Below are 14,369 nucleotides of genomic sequence, written 5' to 3' on the forward strand. Positions count from 1 at the left end.
TTACATGGTTATTTGAGGGCGTGGATTGAGTATTCCTCTTACCAAGATTTAGCTAGAGACGGTCCGTCCTATTAGCTAGAGATGGACCTACCAGGCTACATTAATGATATATCTATTTTAAAAGATCATTGTAGAGCATGATACTGTAAAGGAGAAAGATTGAAGAACTGAGTGACTTGGAAACATACGTATCAAACCAAAACTTCTATCCCATTAAGGTTTTCAGTGGCAGGCATTCAATCTCTATTGTTTCCTAGATTGTGGTCCACTTGAGCATTCAATCTGCATCAATTTTGAAATATTTATTAAAATTAATTTTTCAGAATGGATGGATGGCTTGGATAGAAAAACATACATCACAGTGGGCCCACAAAGCCCTCGACCTAACCGTCCGTCTCTAGCTAGGTCCGGCACCCAATCCCCGGGAGTTAGTTGATTTACATTCCCAACTGAACGGAGAGACATACATCTCTAAACGGAGGTGTCCCATCAGACAAAACCCTTTTTATCCATCATGCATATCACATCAATGCAATCAGATCCAAACCCTCCAAATTCGGTGGCCTACTTGGACAGAACACATCCCCTCCAATGGTACAACTTAACCGTCCAATCGTGGCCATCAAATGGCAGACAATATCAAAATGGTTGCTAATACTTATTAAACGGTCAATATCAGAAACCTGAGCTGATCTGATCAGTTCGATCCTTTTCTACGGTTCGTCCAAAGTAAGAATTCCGATTTGCGGTCTAGATTGAAGTTCTCTTATGCCCCGTGTATGTTAAATGGTAACCACCACTTATTAGGGAGTGGATAACACCAAAGTGAGTGTTATCCTTACCACACGGGGCCCACCTTGATGTATTTTTTGTATATCCACTCCGTCCATCGGTTTTTACTTCTCATTTTATGGCTTGATCCAAAACCTTAATAAAATATAAATCTCAGGTGGACCATACCACTAGAAACAATAATGAATAACCATTAAAAACCTTTTGTAGGCTAAAATCCGCTTTGGATGCATCTGATCTTTGTATTTTCACTTCATCTAGATATTTTTGAAATTATCAATAGGTTTGATTGTAAATAAACATTAGAAAAAAAAATCTTACGATGGGCTATTTGGAATTTTTAATGGTGAGGCACTCAATCACCACTGTTTCCTGTAGTGTGGTCGACCTAAGATTTTTATCTTAATAGTTTTTGGGACCCATCCTAAAATTGTATGGAGAAACGGATGGACGGCATGGATATACAAAAAATCATCAAGGTGGGCCCCACTGTATGGGTAATACACACTAAGGTTACCGGGTAACAGCTAATCCGCTCAACGCTTAAGATTTAAGAAATGGTAAAATACGCGCGTATGGTCCGCATCTTCGCACATTACACACGTGTTTTCATCTGCACAATTAGGGCCCATTTTATTGCAATCCAAACCATTTGATTGAAATACTTTACAATGTAGACCGTTGTTGCATTACTCTTAACGGTCAATCCGTAGGACACAAATCCAACAGATAACACTCCTCTTATCATGTACTTTTTGATCCATCGTCCATCTGTAGAGAGCCAAAACAGAACAACGGTCTGGATTACCCAACCAATGGCCCCATTTGTCAGAATACGAAACTCATGTATATGCTGGCTCACATACCATACTGGCACTGAACAAATTATTGCTTTCTCAGCCGTCCATTTAACATCATCAACCAGATGATAACAATTGATTCCCTTCAGATGCTCTATCTACAACGGAATTCACCATTTGGACGATCTGGATTGACCTACTAGTGGGCCACGTGTACGGTACATAGTCACCACCATATAATAAAAGGGTGGAAAACCTACATTTTAATTGGATGAAATCCAAACCTATTCTTCCATTGTCTCACTCTCAATCCCACAAACACTCTCCTTCTTCCTGTATCTTTCAAATTTCCACCAATACCCTTCTGCCTTTTCCTCCTCTCAAAGAAATTCCAAGAATACCCTTCGCAACCCTCTCCATGGCAAGCAGTAACAGCAGCAACAGTAGTAGAGACGATCCTCTGTCCTTCTCAATCCTTCATCTTCTCTGATCCTAGTCTCTGATGCCGCTGATTCATTTCTCGCTGATCAGAATTCTCAGATCGGCAGCGCCTCCGAAAGCTTCCAAAACGATGGCTTGCTTTCTGCTGGGGGCGGCGACGGGGGTAGTGATGTCGAGGTTGAGTTCGGGTTTCTGCGGCTGAATTTTCAGCTACAAATATGTATAAAATAAGCGGCTTACCTTTCACAGGAGCAGCTAATACTGGAAGTAGTTTCAGTAATTCTTTGATCAACCGAATGCATTCTATATAGACTTGTCTCATACAAACTCTGTTCTTTTCTTTATCAAATAAGAAAACGGCCGACTCTCCTTGCCAAAATTGAAATAAATGGAATTTGCGACAGATTTTGCGACGGACTTCGTCCGTCGCAAAAATCCCTTCCTTTACTCCATCGCTATTGAAAAGGTCCGTCACCAATCCCAACTTTCTTGAAAATCAGTACGTTGCGAAATTTTCCGACGGACCAAAATCCGTCGCTAAAATCTGATTTACGACTGAATGTGGTCCGTCGTCAATTGTGACGGACAAAATCCGTCGCAAATTTTGATTTTACGATGGCCAACAATCAGATTCAAATTCCCGCCCAAAATAGCAATTCGCGACGGTTTTTTATGCTTTTGCGACGGTTTTCGGTCCGTCGTAAAAGGACTTTTGCCTTCGGCATTTATTTTTTTCATTTTTCGTAGAATATGGTGGAAAATTATGTCTTTTTAGTCTAAGAATTGTTTTTTAATAGAATTTTAGTGGTTTAATTGTACATATTTGTATCTAAAATTATTTTCTGACAATTGAATGAATGCAAAAAAAAAATTCATTTTGTTTTTATGTCAAATGAGTGGAAATTATTATTTTCTTAAAATTTAAAACTAATATTTAAATGATTTGTAATATCACATGAAAAAGAACATCGAGAAGTTTAAAAAATTTAACAATGTTTGAGACAAATTGAGATTATGAAAAAAAATCGTGATTTAATAAGGATCTATTTTGTGGGTAAAAGAAAAAAGAAATATTGAATAAAGTTGATAATTTTGAAAAAAAGAATTTGATTTCAAGAAAAAAATAATATCCTATAAAAGAAAATTAAAAAGATTTTAAAAAAAATGTGAAAATTTTGACAATGTTGAAAAATGAAAATATTTTGAAAAAGAAAATGAGAGTTTGTATTTTCAAAAATAAAATAAAATTGAGAAGTTCGATAAAAATTGACAAGTTCGAAAAAATTTCTTTTTAAAAAAAATGGAGAAGTTCGAAAGAATTGAAAATTTTAAAATAAAATGATATTAAAAAATCAATACTTGAACAAAAAACAAACATTTTGAAACAAAAAATAAAGAAGGTGAAAAAATTTGTGATTTTGAAAAATAATTGAAAATGTTCAAATTTTGAAATTAAAAGAAAAAGTTATTTATAAAAACATTGAGATTTTGAAAAAAATATATATCATTTTTAAAAAGAATATTGAAAAGTCAAAAACAAAATGATGCTTTTGAAGAAAAAAAATGGCATTTTGAAGATTTTGAGAAAAAAAAATTTTTTAATTTGAGAAAATTTTTAAGATTTTGAAAATAAAAATTCAAAATTTGTGTTATAAATTTTTTTGAAATATTTTATAATAAAAATGATATTTTATTAAAAGTTTTCAAAGAAAAATTAAGAGAAAAAATATACATTTTGAAAAAAAAATGTGATTTTTAAATGGAAATTAAAATTTATCTGTGAAAAAAAAATATTTTTACTAAATTATTAGGCACATCCACTAATTGAACCTTTAACCATTTTTGGACAATCTAATCAATCCGGATTAAAGAGTAAATAACTTTAAATGTTTAAATCAAATTTCAATCCAATTGTTGATCAATCTTGTATAACCAATATCTTTTTCATATGTAGCCTGATCAAGGTGAGTAACTAGTCAAATTGATGGTAATGATCAGTAAAATAGAGTGAATGGACCAGACATAAAATGGGTCAAATATTCTGGTCAAAATTGTGACCCAACTTATTGACCTCGTGAGAACCTAAGAATTGATGTTAATAAGTTTTGTGGGCCCCATCATGATGTGTGTCGAACATCAACATTGTGCACTTGATGTGTCCCCTTTAGGTTAAAAGATATCTCAAAAATCATCCGTATACAAACTTAGGTGGGCCATACCATCTAAAACTATGTGAAGACATCCTAAAAAATATAAAAGCACTTAATGGGGCCCACATTGAGTTTTGGATGCAGCTAAAACTTCGCCTAACCCCGCATCCAAGTGGGACACATAATGGGTGGGTTGGATATGTAAATCACATTTAGGCAGACCCAATATATGATTATGAATGTTTTAAGGAAACCCCTCTCCACTATATTTAGGTGAGTTACTCATTACCCTTAGCATACCGAGTAAACTCTGTGGGGTCCACTATTATTTATTTATTTTATCTACTGTGTTCATCCATGTTAACAGTTAATTTGAGGTCTAAAGAACAAAAAGGAAGCATATCCAAAGCTCAAGTGGACCACAGCACAGGAAATAGTGTGATTGAACCTCTACCATTAAAAAATTCTTGGAGGGCATAGAAGTTTTGGATCAAGCTGATGTTTGTGTTCTCTTCATTCATATCTTTTTGATATTATGAACAGGTTGGATGGTAAGTAAACATTACTGTGGGTGTAACGCCTTGAAAATCGGGGGTCGAGTAGAAGTCCAACTCCTGAGTTCCAACGCATCACTTATGCAACATAGAAAATGATGATTAATGTTGTCCATATTAGTGCATTAAACATGAATGGGATCATACCAAAACAGCATATCATACTCCAGAGACAGTTAAATTATGCAAGCGGAAGACTGTAATAGATGGATATAAAACATATAAGTCGTGGTACATCTCCAGAGTATAAACACCTCCCAGGTGAAATATTACAAATACTATTTTAAGTTACAAAATGTCAAAAATGTGAGTCCTCTATAAGTGTAACCCCGAAGCCCCATCGATCAGAACAGTCTATATGAACTCACCTGAATACTGCATATACGAGAAAGTATCTTCCTCGTCTTCGAAATCTGGCCCTGCCTCGCCAGTCGGGTCTCCATCTGCAACTAAGACAGAGTCTGGTTGGTATTTAAAACACCGCCCCATAACGTGGGAGTGAGTAATCAACTCAGTGGAACAATAAAGCAAAGGTTAACATGTTATCAATTCAGTTAAGCAGTAATGATAAAGCAATACAATCGAACATCCCTAAGTACTCTGATTAATGTAGGAATGGTATGTATAAATGATGCGTGCCCTCGCCTGCACTCCCTCAGCGATCTTCATCTAACGGTCGCGCATGTCAGTCACTTTCTCGTGCTCTCTACACATCGCCAAACGGCACATGCAATGCGATGCATGGGTATGATTACCAAGTTCTTATTAGTCCTTTTCATATATCAGGATTGGAAAGCTAATGTACCTCCCTTATATCAATTCCCAAATGATAATCCATTCTACGGTCGTCAGTCCTAGTAAATCTCATACGATGTTACGGTTCTAGGTCGCTATAAAGGGCTCGTCACCTTATCAGTGTAGGCCTAATTTGTACTCTTGTCACTATGGAAAGGCTCGTCGCCTCTACGCAGTCTTAGCGTACGCTCGAGGTCACTACAAAGGGCTCGTCACCTTATCAGTGTAGGCCGACAACTCGAACACAGTATCCCATACCACCGTATTCGGCTCACGAGGCTATGTTGCTCACTAGACACTACGGGGAGGCTCGTCACCCCAGCGTAGGCCGACAGCTCAACCACGGTGTCCCATACCACCATGTCCGGCTCATGAGTCTTAGCGGATCGAGGTACTAAGGTTAAAGGGATTTTCACTGGTGAGTTTGGTACCTTAGATTCAAGCAGTAGCATCCATACATGGTGAACATACATCGGGTAAATCGGGTTACTTGATGAGCTCGACTAGTACGAGCGCACGTTGAGTTGATCGACATGAAGTGCGTAAGCACTCCGTGTGGCCTAACCACTGCCGACAACCCAAGTACGGCTCGAATTCATCGAACACGTCCTCTGTGGCGAAACAACCTCAGCCACCTATTCAGTGCCTGTTACTGATTGCCTGGACTATACCGTAGTCCCAAGCACATTCAATTATAATAGATGATCTTATAAGATAATCAAAGCAGTAATGGATCACATATTCCAATCATACAAGCATGTGAGCATTTGATGGATTTCAACTTAAACATGAATTCACACATATGCAATCCCTAAGTAAAACAGACAGAATATAAGTTATATGGAGGAAATCATATACATCATTAAGGTAGTAGAGAATCTCATCTCAACACCCATGTAAAGTACAATTTACTACATACTTGTTCATTCAGACACTTCTACAAACACTTAGACTAAATATTCCAACATACGTGACGTATGTTGGTGATAGCACGTATTAGGGCAAATCCTTTCACTAAGGAGTTGTCACGTATACCTCAACCATATGTCTATAACAATTAATCATGGAAAACCCATATCCAGAATCCATACTCATGCAAACATTTTAACAAACACATGAAATGCACTACTTCAACATAGTTCGTATGTACGTGTAAAGCGAAACAGACAACGCATTTGGCATGTGAAATGACACCCATGTCAATAATAAATCATTAGCCGACATTAAAAGCCTTGAAAACCATAACCTATACGTTTATAGTCCGCACCTTTCGCCGGTAGACACATAAGGAACTCAGTTTAAAGGCTTAGTCTTTGTCTACGACACCACAATAACCTATAACAGGGAATAGGTTAGCTAATTCATCTATTACACTAATTGAAAACCCTAAGACAAGTTAGGGTTAGGTTTTCTTACCTAAGAACGGAATTGGAATCGCCTGTATAGCGATACAAGAATGGTAGTTGAGTGCATGGAGTAGCGGGATCGAATCCCAGGAAGAATCGCCAACTCACTCTCTCACTTTCTCTCTCTTTCCTTTCCTTTTCCTCTACTCTCTTTCTTAGGGTTTTAGAATTTATATGGAATATGAGAGAGAGTTTAAGGCCCTTCTATAGGCCTAGAATTGATGAGAATGGCCCCAGGGCCAAGATATACTTAGGTTATATCCAAAGGGCGTCTGTTTCAGCCCAACGGAGCACTTCTGGTGGCCCCTTTTCCACGTGCGGTCGGACTTAAGCTCCCTGACATTGGATCTAGGTCAGGCTGAGTTTTCGTTCCGATCGGGTTTACAGATCAGCCGTGGCAGACCAATTTCAGTTCAACGGTCACGGTCACTCGATCAGGGCCACAAGTACATGGCCATGTATGGGACATTTTCCCTGATTCGAGGGTGTATTTGGATTAGATTCTGACGGTCTGAATCCTTATATTTGACCCGCAAGCGACACGACTCAGATTACTTAAATTCGGATTTCATTTCTAAAGATATTCACGTTTCTCACACACTTTGCTCCGGGCTCAAGTTATGCATTTCTAAACACAATTAAGACTTGATTTCCGTGGGATTGTCAAGTCCAGTAATGCGGTCATAACTTTATAGTTTTGCGGTTATTGGACTTTCGACGTGTGGTCCAGGTCCGATACGGAGTTTCTGTGTGCTCCCGAGAGCAACCGGGTTTAAGGATGGATTCTAGATTTCAGGGTAATGTAGCGTCAATGATACTGCACGGTTTGGGTCTTGCAGATCATATTTAAAGTGGTTAGTGCTAATTTTGTAGATAAACTAGTTTAACACTAATTAATTCTCACCTAATTTCTAAAGGATTTGGTCTTGTGCGATTTCTGCCTGAGGTGGTACTTGGGTCTTTATACGGATTTTTTCAAGACGTTACAATCTACCCCCCTTAAAGAAAAATTTTATCCTTGAAATTAGTACATTTTCGTACTCCTCGAGAATCTGAGGGTAATTCTTTCGAACCTCGGCTTCTGTCTCCCAAGTAGCCTCTTCTTCCGTGTGATGCGTCCACAGCACTTTCACAAGTGGAATAACTTTGCTACGCAATACCTGCTCCTTCCTGTCTAGGATACGCGTCGGTCGCAGTATATATGTAGCGTCCTCGCTCAACTGCACCTGCTCCCATCTGATAATGTGGGAAGGATCGGGAACGTATTTCTTCAGCATAGATATATGAAACACATTATGCACACCTGCAAGTGGTGTATGCAACGCAAGGCGGTATGCCACCACACCCACTCGATCAAGTATCTGGAATGGGCCAATGAATCTCGGCGTAAGCTTTCCCTTCTTGTCAAACTGAAGGACTCCCTTCATAGGGAAAACTCTGAGGAACACATGGTCTCCGACCTCAAACTCTAGCGGTCGCCGTCTCGTATCGGCATACCTCTTCTGTCTGCTCTGCGCCATCAGAAGTCGTCGCCTGATAATGTCGATCTTCTCTGAGGTCGGCTATACTAACTCTGGGCCAATCAAACTCTTCTCGCCAACCTCTGCCCAGCAATGTGGTGCTCTACACGGGCGCCCATACATGGCCTCATAGGGAGCTATGCCAATACTTGACTGAAAACTGTTATTGTAAGCGAACTCTGCATATGGAAGACAGTCGTCCCAACTGTCCTTGAAATCAAGCACGCAAGCTCGCAACATGTCCTTTAACACCTGATTTACCCGTTCTGTCTGCCTGTCAGTCTATGGGTGGACTGTACTTTAACTTCACACCCATCGCCTCCTGGATACGAGTCCAGAAGATAGATGTGAATCGCGTGTCTCGGTCTAACACGATCTCCAGGGGAACTCCATGCAAATGCACTATCTCACTGATGTACAACCTAGCCAACTCGTCTGTAGAGTTCGAGACCTTAATTGGGAGGAAGTGGGCCGACTTAGTCAATCGGTCCACAATCACCCAAATAGAGTCATGTCCCTTTCTCATCTTTGGTAGGCTTGAGATGAAATCCATATAAATGAAATCCCACTTCCATTCAGCTATGGGCATGGGCTGAAGCAGTCCAAGAGGTCGGCGATGCTCTGCCTTGACCTACTGGCATGTGAGACAACGGGACACATAATCTGTTATGTGAGCCTTCATATTGTCCCACCAATACGACCTCTTCATGTCGTGGTACATCTTCGTACTGCCAGGATGCATTGCCATCCTTGAATTGTGAGCAACCACAAGAACTTCCTTCCTCAAGTCAGGGAGGTTCGGGATGCATAGGTGGCCACGGTAGCGTAAGCCTCCATCCGTGCCAACTCTCCATTCTGAGTCCTCATCTGCACTAATCTGCTTTCTCATCTTCGCCAATAGCTCATCGTTTGTCTAAGCTACGATAATCCTGTCATCAATGAGGGGCTGTACTCAAATATGTGTGATGCCCTCATACGGCTCCTCCATTGTGAGTTTCTACTCAAAGTCTCACACGAATTCTACCATGTCCCACTCTGCTATCATCAACGGAGCCGAAAATGCCAATGCTTTCTTGCGGCTCAGTGCGTTTGCCACCAGGTTGGCCTTGCCAGGATGGTAAGAGACTTCGAACCTGAAGTCCTTCAGGGTATCCATCCATCGTCACTGCCTCATATTCAGGTCTCGCTGAATGAATATGTATCTGAGGCTCTTGTGATAGCAAAAGAGCTCGAACTCCTCTCCTTAGAGGTAATGTCTCCAGAGCTTCAGTGCGAAGATGACAACTGCTAACTCCAGGTCGTGCGTAGGGTAGTTTTTCTCGTGTTTCCTCAACTGTCTCGAGGCATATGCAATCACCTTGTCCTTATGCATAAGGACATAACCCAAATCGACACGAGACGCGTCTGTGCATATAACATACTTGACCCCTTGCTCTGGCAATACTAGCACAGGGGCGGACGTCATTCTGTCCTTCAGCTCACGAAAAGCTGCTTCCGCCTTTTCATTTCAAGTGAACTTTAGATCCTTTTGTGTCAACTGAGATAAAGGTCTAGCTATCTTCTAGAAATCGCGAATGAATCGTTGATAGTAACCTGCCAGATCAAGAAAACTCCTCACCTCGGTAATCGAACCGAGCTGCTCCTAGTCCTGAATTACGGTTACCTTTACAAGGTCCACAGTTATCCCTTCCTTTGACACCACATGTCCCAAGAACTTGACTTCTTCTTTCCAGAAGTCGCACTTCTTATACTGTGTAAACAACTAGTTTTTCCTGAGTGTATCGAAGACTACCCACAGGTGCTCCTCGTGATCTTCCCGACTCTTAGAGTATATCAGGATGTCATCAATAAATACAATGACGAATTGGTAAAGAAACGGCTGAAATACCCTGTTCATCAAGTCCATGAACACGGTCGGGGTATTCGTAAGGCCGAACGACATCACGAGAAACTCATAGTATCTAAAATTAGTCCTAAAAGCCGTCTTCTGCACATCCTCATCCTTGACGCGTAACTGATGATACCCTGACTGCAGATCAATCTTCGAAAAATATTGCGCCCCTTTCAACTGATTGAACAGATTATCTATCCTGGGCAAGGGATACTTGTTCTTCACCGTCACTTGGTTCAACCTACGATAATCAATACACAATAGCAGCGACCCATCCTTCTTCTTCACAAGCAACACGGGTGCTCCCCAAGGAGACACTCGGTCGTATGACGTCAGCATCTAACAGATCGTCAATTTATTTTCTCGGTTCCTCCATCTCACATGGAGCCATGCAATAAGTCGGAAGAGATATTGGTGTCACACTAGGCACAAGGTCGATAGTGAAGTCGATCTCGCGTCGAGGAGGTAGTCCGAGTATCTTACTGAACACGTCCTCAAACTCTCAAACCATTAGTGTGTTTTCAAGCGCCGGGCCATCAACATTCTTCAGTAAGGAAGCATAACAAAGAACTCGAAAAAGGCAACTGACCTGCACGGGAAACGTAAAGGGCGTGCCCTCAAGCCCATGAGCTGTCACTAGTCGGGTCTCGCAGTCAATCTCGGCCCTCACTTCAGTTATCCAATCCATACCAAAGATGACGTCGAAATGGTATATCGTGGTGACAATCAAGTCAATGCATATCGTCCTGCTCCCTAGATCTACCAAGCAACCCTTACACATTTTTGTAGCATTTGTAAAAGTCCCTGGTGCTGCGATAACTCGTACCCCAACCATTGGAGTCGTCTTCAACCCTAAGCGTTGGACTGGAGAACATGATATCACGGATATAGTGGATCCCGTATCCACCAACAGAAATATAGAGGTACATTCAATGTGGGCGGTGAGCTGGAAGGCCAAAGGTACGGTAGCTGTAGAATCAGGCGCTTCTGATGTAAGTGCATGAACGCGCGCCTGCTAAGATCGGTTGGGCTGAGGTACCATAGGTCGTTGAGGCCGCCTATATTGAGGTACGGGTGGCCGGAATGATGGATGAGCTGGTGCCGAGAATAGAGGTGGTGCTGATATAGCCTGGAAAAGCTAGCGGTTGATCCTCTGGGGTGGTGAGAAGTCGCTATCTCTCATCCTGGTGAAGCAGCTCACCTCCGTGTGGCCTGACCTCTTGCAGTAGGCATACCACACATTAGGTCGCCTCCCAGGGGCAGGTGAAGTTGTCAGCCTTGGTAGTGAATCTGCCCATGGCCTCTTCTCGAGGAATGATCTGCTTGGAATCTCTGGTCGTGGCCTAGGAGCCATCGGTGTTCGCATACGAGACTGCTTATCCCCGTCCTGCTCAGCCCTCATGGACATGCTCACTAGCTCAGCATAGCTAGGTATGCTAGTGCAACACATCTTCGAGCGAATATTTGGTCGCAGGCCCTCAGAAAAATGCCGCATACGCATCAGCTCATCTGTCAGAATCAATGGGGCGTCCCTACCCAACTCTGTAAGCCTGTTCTCGTACTCTGCCACTGACATCCCTCCCTATTGGAGGCGAAGGAACTCGCTCTCCTTCTCGTGGTGATAGGTGATGGGATAGTATTTCTCATGGAAGCAGGTCTCAAAATCTGCCCACGTCCATATGTGTCCGACCGTAATAGTACGGAGGACAATATCCCACCATAAGCTGGCCTCCTTCTCGAACATGAAGGTGACTAACTCCACCTGCTCTGGCTCTGTGCAGTGCAGCGGCTTTAGCATCTTAGAAATGCGGTCAAGCCAATACTCGGTCTCTTCTGGTCTGTGAGTACCCGCAATGGTAGGGGGCCGTAAGCGATGAAATCACTCAAAGTAGCCGCTGGCACCTGTATTCCCAGCAGGGGATGTAAATGGAGCAGGCGGAGCCACACCCATGCTCTGGGTAAAAATTCCCGCCATGGTAGACAAAAACTACTGCTGCTGCTGCTGCTGTTGTACCTGCTGCTACTGCATTAACAACATCATCTGCTCCAACCTATTGGTAGGGGGAGCCGACTGAGGTACAGATTGCGTCGAAGAGGACGCATGGTTCTGCTTTGGAACCGATGGTACAACAGGTGTAGGCCCATTGGTGGGGCCAGTAGCTGGCTGAGAGTTCGGCATCGTGTCAGAGAGAGACGAGCCCGAACTGGGGTCTGTATGGTTATTGCTTAGGGGAGATGCCCCGTCAAACGAATCGCCAAGAGTGAGCCGTGCCGTACTCTGTGCGGCCTTAGGTAGCATTCCCTATATACAACATAGGGTGCAACCCAGGTCAGATTAAGCATGCCCACAACCTCAACCACACAGCATTTACACACAGCTTAAAGAAATTTCATGCATTTTATTTACCAAAATTGTCACAATACATGAAATACCCATTACATGAATCATGACAGGAAACGCATATGAGCTATTACAAGTAAAGCTGCAAACATTAAGACAACTAACAAACACAAACACACTATCTACCTACGATACTACTAAGCTCTTAAACATTAAAACGCAAACATTCTAAAATAGCAACAAAATAAACTACAGGACGACTGCATAAATGACTAGACATTCGAGTCTGGCAACGGAGGAGGGGTGCCTTTATCCTACAGGCAACATAGGATAGTTTTCAAGGTGCGGGTCACCTTCTTAAACTTGTACTTCACGAGGGCCTGAACATTGATAATCTCCTGTCGCAGGGCAGCCTGGCCCTCCTTAAATCGAGCTAAGCGAGCTTCCCTAGCAGCCCGATCAGGGTCATGCCCCGTTGTCGTAGGAGGGGAGCTCTCATCCGTGTCCTGAACCTCCACTTCTTCTTCTTGTTCTTCTTCTATCTCTTCTCTGCTTTCCTCCTCGCTTTCATACTCCTCACCTATCGTCTCGTCCTCACTCTCATCGAGTCGGGCTTGTCGCTGTTGTGGCCCAATTTTCATCTGATTGAGAGTAGTTTTGTTGATATAATGGGTCAGCACCGGCACTTCCGCCCCAAGTCTATAGCCAAACTCACGTGCAATCTTGCATATGAGTCGACCGAATGGGAGTGAATCAGACGCTCTAGTGGAGCGTGTGGTAAGAACTATTTGCCGCAGAACGTGCGTAGGCACGCACAACTTCTCTCCCTGCCCCACTTGTATAGAAAATCTACCATCAGACGGGTGCACTCGCTGCGGTTACTCCACCTAGGGTACACGTTGTACGTGAAGATGTGATGGAGCAGGCGGAAGTCGTCAGTCATATTGGTTGCTAGGAGGCTGTTGTTCGGATTCCAGCGGGCCAGTTGTCCACAAAGGAATCGCGTGCGGCGATCCCTTTCACGTGCACTCTTCAAATTCTTCTCGCTTGCATGCACTTCGCCAAGCGGCATCTTCATAAGTCGAGCTATCAACCCAGCATCAATTGTGGCCTCCCGATCTCTACCAACTAGGATCTTGAACTGCAAGGGCTCTAACGTAGGCTCTCGAATGTGGGCGTCGAAGGCTCAGACTGTGCCCACAATTGCGTGGTACTCGCCCTCGAATACAGGACCCCACCCTACCTCGACCAGGCGGTCCATCATCAGATATTGCCGAAAGTATCTCTCATCCATATAAGCTTCAAAGAGGACCTTGCGACCTTGAAATCTCCCATAAGACATATCCGTCAGGAGGATCCTTTTGAGGGGAGCCTGGGGATCAAGCTCCCACTTGGTCCTGATCTCCCGATCGGCACTTGCACTAGTGGTGGCGCCTTTAGGCCTCCTTGAACGAGTAGGGTGACTAAGCCCGGCTTCATCCACAGGAGTCCTCTTCTTCCCCATGAGAGAAAGAAGCATGAAAACTGAGAAAATGGCCGTCACAAGCTCGAATAGAGCCATTGGAGTAGAATGATAGGTGGAAATAGGATAGATTGTTGAACTTGAAGGTATGTGAGACACAAATGAGAGATTTGTGCACTCAAATCAAAGGAAAAGAGAGAGATAGGAGAGGGTTTTG

The sequence above is a fragment of the Magnolia sinica genome, chromosome 9, assembly GCF_029962835.1.
Source record: "Magnolia sinica isolate HGM2019 chromosome 9, MsV1, whole genome shotgun sequence".
NCBI lineage: Eukaryota > Viridiplantae > Streptophyta > Magnoliopsida > Magnoliales > Magnoliaceae > Magnolia > Magnolia sinica.